This window comes from Aedes albopictus, chromosome 1 (genome assembly GCF_035046485.1).
Source record: "Aedes albopictus strain Foshan chromosome 1, AalbF5, whole genome shotgun sequence".
NCBI lineage: Eukaryota > Metazoa > Arthropoda > Insecta > Diptera > Culicidae > Aedes > Aedes albopictus.
The window spans coordinates 111,305,414-111,312,150 of record NC_085136.1 but is presented as its reverse complement, the minus strand read 5'-3'; positions in this window follow the sequence as shown (position 1 = coordinate 111,312,150).

Sequence of the window (6,737 nt, the reverse complement as noted above, 5' to 3'; positions counted from 1 at the left end):
ATAATATAGGTACAAGATATCTTGTTACAGATTTATAATAATAAATGAATGCCTCATTTTTACGTTGATTACGTCTCTTGGCACTCAATGTTAAACTACACAATTATATTCTGTTTTATTTTATGTGATTCGTTTAAAATATTAGTTATTTAATATTACTTGGTTGTCTAAACAGTTTTAGCCATGATTTATCCCATAATCCGAACAAAGTTCCGAGTCAAACTATGACGGGCTGAAGGCGTTTATTTGACAAGTGAAAAGCTCATATGAGTACTCTCTATTGGATAGCGTTCCACCAGCTACCGCCTTAACACAGACAAACATATACGTACCATTGACGAAATTTCCAGCGCTCACGGATTTAACGATTATTTTAAATCTCCGCAGTTGTTACTTTCACAACCAGAGGTGCGCGCATCGTTTTTGTTCGCGCTTGACGTTTCACAATAGCGCCTGCTGTTGACGATATTGCAAAGCTCAGGGCTTCGCTAGTGTAACTCAGCGATGAATTTTTGAGGAATTTGTTCTAAGTGTTACGTCTGTTTTAAGTCCTGGCTAGTGCCATAGACTACCCAACTAACCAGGGCCGGATCTAAGGGGGGGGGCCGGGGGGCCCGGCCCTACACTCAGCCAAATAACCTTAAGATTTCCATAAGGCACAACTTATGAAACGGCCTTTAAATAATTCATAATGATTCGGATGAATTTCATAAGGCCACTCTATGACGTAAAATCGTCTCACAGCTTAGCTTTTATTCATGTTTAGCAACATGGTATTCTAAAGCGTCGGTAGCCGTGTGGATAAAACACGGGCTCGGTGATCCCGACGTTCATGGATCGAATCCAGTCTGCATCATTTTAAGATTTTTTGATTCTTTTCATAAGTCTATCTTATGAAATTTGTCATAGCAAGCACGATCAATTTTCATAAGGTATTCTTATGTCATCCATAAGAATTAGTTATAGCAAATTTTCATAAGGTATTTCGATGAATTTCGCTAGTTTTTTTCGCTGAGTGTAGTGTACCGAGGTGCCGAGGACCAGATTTTCACGCTTGTCATTATGGCGGATGCACTGAACTGAAAATGTTAGGTGTGATCATAGCACACCGCGCAAAAATTCAAATTTGAATTCGTTACCATAGCAACACGTTTTTCTATCACAGCAACCTGCGCGTTGCCCGAGCCTCACTCGGTCTCTTTTGTGGTGAACGGTAGTGAAGTATAGATGTTAATAAATTAGCTCGTATTTTAATTTGCCTAAACCACGTTTTTTCACTGTTTCGGATGGTTCCGAAATACATCGTTTTTGGCCGAAACACAACAGAAAACATAATAAAACAATCTCAGCAAACATTGAATCGAAGGAAAAAATGTTCACTGTCTTGAAAATCGTGAAAACTTCTCCTGCAAGTTTGTATGGTTATATGTTGGATTTTTCAATTAAAATTATTATTTTATATTTTAGGTTCAGGAGCGGTGCACATATCTATAGCATGATGCCCCTAAATTCCTCTGTTGGCGTTAATTAAGAAGAATCATAGCAATAATGCATAAAAGGAGATATTATTGTTGTCAATCTAACCGATCGATTTTTATATCGACGAAAGCACATACGACCTATTCAAATCGAGCTCTAGAAAGCAAACAACATATCAAGTGATGACAATATGCTATAGTATCCACGCATTGTTGGATAATATGCTAATAAAAACTCGCGTTGCGTGGTTGCAGTGTAGGATCACCTTATGCCAAATTGTAAGTTTTTGAAATTGAGCCTCACACTAACACATGTTTGTTTTACAATACATAAATTTTGATCAACACCATGGCATAGTAGAATGCATAGTAGCATAGTAGAATGCATTGTATTTGTGAGTGATGTGTTTGGAAAAACTGGCATCGTTACGCTATCAAGATGGTTAGGCGTGTTTCTACATTTGTCGTGTAATTGTTCATAACAACTTAATTCACAAACGCAGCTTTTTGAAAATATTTGCTATACCTTTTAAATTTAAATTTCGTTATTTTACCACACATCTTATCGCCTGTCTTGGTCACACACAATTATTTTTCATTATTTGGATTGAATTTTCGAGTCTGTTGTCTTTTGCGCGGATGACCACACTGAAAGGCGGCTTGCAGTAATGACAAGCATAAAAATGTTTTTAAATTTACCATGGCAAAACATGATCATCTACCCACTAACGCTTCTTGTGTGCGTTTTGTTTCTTCTCACATCAACCGGTTCGATAGCCGAGTGGTAGCGTGCGAGCCTGGTGATGTCAAGGTTCTTGGTTCGAATCCGGTTGCCAACAGAAGCTTTTTTTGATTGAAAATCGAGTCCATGGTAAAATTGAACGCAAAATTCTGTTGAATTGAAACGAAACTCAGTCTGCACAAATTTAGTGGCGTTGTGTATTTAAATTGACCCTCAGAATAGTAATTTTCACCGCAAGCCGCCGTTCAGTGCAGGTAAATACAAAATTAACTATTTTTTTTTCTTTGATTTTTGATCATTTAGGGTGTGAACCATTTCGCTTATTCGTTTAACTTTTAGTTAAAATTTGACACTTTGGTGGTTATTTTTCATCGGATGGTTAAAAAATAACTACGAGGGCAGCCCATTTGAAATGTGACAGACGAGTAGTTATTTGGAACACAATACAGTACGCAGCCAAATCATTGCGAACAAAAAATAACTATCGAACTGTCAAGACTAACCCTGCTCGCGAGGAGGGTTATTTTCAAAATAACTATCGAAGTGTCAAATTTTAACTAAAAGTTAAACGAACAAGCGAAATGGTTCACACCCTTAATTACATTAGAAGGATAAGCCCTTTTCAAATAGTATGCGAGTTTTGTTTACCGATCTGCGGGAGCAAAAGCCAACCGGCAACAAATTCAGGCAAATTCCTCGCACTTCACCACCATCGCAAACAGCAGCCTGTGGACAAACTGTCCCCACCCGGGATGATTCTTCCTCCCGAGGACCCAAGCCGCGGATTGCAACTTCGGACTGAATGAAACGGATTCTGTAAGGTGAGTTAAGATTGTCTTGTTTTGAGGATCTTGGTCAAGTAGTGATCGTTTTTTTTTTGTTTTCAGGCTGCCAAGGAAGGTGCGGAAATTGAAAAGAAGAACCGACGTTAGCAAACGCCGCAGGAGCCTCGCTTGAATGTGGTGGATGCGAAGAACATCTGGAGGGGTATGAGTCCGCTCGGGGTGGACTTCCCGAGACTACACGGAACCGCCAAACTACCCAAAATTGAGTTCTTTCGACGCAATCCCATAGTTCGGCCCAATAAGCCAAATTTGAGTAAATCGATTAAACTCACACTAGGTAAATTGCCTTCACCTCCAGCAAAAACATTTACTTAAGGACAGACTTGTTAGAATCCCAAAATGGCCGCCACAATGGCCGACTTTGGCACCTACTCACGATTTCGAGCGCACAAATCTCTTCGTAAATAAAACCGGCGCACCTGATCTTCTTATTTTAAGCTTATTGCAAGTGAACAAGAACAGAACAAAAAAGTGCACTGATGTTTGAAGCTCGCATGTTGAGATTTGTGCGTCTAAAGTTCTCATGCACCGTTGAAGCGGGATTTCAAGACGTTTGTCCTTAAGAGTAGGTAAATTCAACCCAAGACCCCCCCTCATTCAACCCAAATTTGAGTAAACCTGCATTTACCCAAAATTGGCTTATTGGGCTCAAGGACCCCCGTTGGGTAGATGCATCTCTGTTTGTTTTTGACAACATCGGTGAGGGAAAGAGGGAAAACAATCTAATTTTGGGTAACTAGTTTATTCAATATACTCAGCTTTGAGTAAAATCGACTCAAAAATTAGGTAGTTTGATTTCTCCGTGTAAGCTCTGGTGACTGTGTAGGTCAACTACAGTGAAGCCGCTTCGACAACAGGATACTTGGAGCATTCCGTCGTTCGTTGCGCTTCGAAACATTGCTGCCTAAACATGACTTCAAGATCAAATTCATCATTCCCAAGTTGTGGTACCTGCTGCCGAGCTTCCGACGTGGTTCTTTGCAAATCTCACCAAACGGAGAAGTAACGTTGCCACCAGTCGCTAACGAAAGCATACATGTCGGATGCAGCGAGGGATGCAGACGCTACTGAAGGCAATATTAAATTTGTATTTCCATTACAATAGTTTATTTCAGGCCGAACATTTCAATAGGTCCTATCTGCATTTGAGAGGCTCTATTCACTTTCTCTTTCAATTATTGCAATGTAAGGGGCTGTCCATAAACCACGTGGTCATGAGGGGGGGGGGGGGGTTCGGCCAATGACCATTTTGTATGGACGAATAAAAATTTTTGTATGGACTAATGACCACGCGGGGGGGGGGGGGGGTTGAGAAGTCCCAAAAAAAATGACCACGTGGTTTATGGACAGCCCCTAATGGTAAACTTTTCAACTTCTTTTGCAGTATAAATCAAAAGACGATTGATTTGACCTGATTTGACCAAGGTTCTATGCAAGGAGATAATCATAATTCAAATGAACAGCTGAGATATTAACGAAAGAGAGGGAAACCAAAGAGAGCCTCTCTTCTGCAGATAGGACCTTTAGACATGTTTGGCCTGATTTTTCATTATTCTGTAATACGATATGCTAAAACAATCTATAGGTATTGTATCCAATATTTTACCTCAATTATTAAACAGTATATAAACATAAAAATATTTGATTTTTAGCATTTATTTTCGAAGCAATTTACTTGTTTCTAGCAGCTATTTTCGCAAACAAATTAAATTATTTTTTGTTATTGACATTTACTTTCATTTTGAACTGAAAAATGATTTAGATTGTTTGCGAAAATAGTTGTTAGAAATCCGTAAATTGCTTTAATACAATATTTACATAATACAGCCACATTCTGACAATACAGTATACTGTTAATTTGAATATATAGAACAATACATGAACTGTTTCTCGTAATGTTGTTATTTTCTGCCAAATTTATGGTTCAACAACTTTGAAACAATCTGGCTCATAGTTATCCTTGCAAAAAATGGATAATATGTCTACACTATGACATACAGTATTGCGAAAATTTTGTTCGAGAAAAATGCTAACTTAACCGCCTATTCCCCATATTGTGATTTGGCCCATTACAATATGCCAAATGGGTTACTACAATATGCGCACACTACCACTTCAAGACCAACAATTGAAAAGGCCTCATCAACATTTTGTAAACAAACATGTTTCTGTCGACTTGAGGCCTTTTGAACTTCACCCACACACCTCACCACCACTAACAGAAAGCGCAAACATCAAGCTTTCTGTTAATGGTGGTGATATGCGTGGGTGGATCCCAGAAGGCCCTAAGCCGACAGAAACGTGTTTGTTTACGCAATGTTGATGCGGCCTTTTCAATTGTTGGTCTTGACTTAATGTGATGACGAACAACACGTGATATTGTTCAGGCATTGTAGCAGATTGTTGTGAACAATATGCGAGATAGTGCCCTTACAGTTTACAACTATGCGGGAGGTTATTCTAGGAGGTTTCTAGGACTATGACCTCAAAGGGTAGTAGAACTGAGTAACGAGTAAAGACAAGACTACCCCTTGTTATGCCACGTATGCAAAAATGTATTTTTCAGGATCACGACTCCGTTGGTGATTCATGTGCTTCTGATAATTTTATTTTCACACATGTCGCTGCTATTTAGATTTGAACTGGATCCTCCTGCGTGATAGCCTGCCGTCTTACCGCTGTGCTGCTGAAGACACTTTACAGAGTCAAGCTAACTTCACTACTGTACAAATGTGCAAAACTAGCTGCCGACAGAAAATCGATTCAAGTCAGACTTTACCTGCTGCTCACTCAATCGCAGCTGTAGTATTGTGGTAAAGCGTAGGGTTCTCACGCAGCGAGTACCGGTTCGAATACGATGGGTAGCATTTTTTTTTTGCTCAAACCCAATATTTATTGGTTTGATAAATTCATATTTGTCTTTTATTCGTGTATGCATCAACAGTTGTTTTCTGTAAAAGAAATAAATTTAATCTTCATTGAAACACAATGCTACTGAACGGAACTTCTATGAACTTGTAAGTTTCGATAAAGTTCCGGGTAGCATCTTAAGCAGCTTTAAAGTTCCGCGAAGTTCATATAAAGTTCCGAATGGAACTTTCTGGCTGCTTAAGAGGCTAACAATGAGCCTTACCGGAACTTGTGACCGAAGTTCCAGCAAGGCTCATCGTTATCTGGCCTCTTAAGCAGCCAGAAAGTTCCATTTGGAACTTTATCTGAACTTCGCGGAACTTGAAAGTAAATTTTGTCATGGGAAGCGGAACTTTTGGTTACTTGGGTTAGAACCGGGACCTCCTGTGTGATAAGCTACTGTCATACCACTGCGCTGCTACAGATACATAATTTGGATAAGTTAACTTCGCTACTGTACAATATAAGTGTGCAGACCTAGATGTCAACAGAGGATTGATCAAGGGATTGATCCAAGTCAGATTTCATCCTCTTTCCACTTCATCGAAATTATGGTGTCGGGGTAGAGTGTAGGGCTCTAACACAGCGACTACCGGTTCGAATCTGGTGGGCGTCATATTTTTTTTTATTTGCACTTCATATTCATTGATTTGGTGAATTTAATTTAGATGTCTATTGTGGTACCTTGCGTATATCATATACCTTGGTAACTGGTATATACATCTTGAAACTGGATAGACAGTTAAATATGTTGAGTAATTG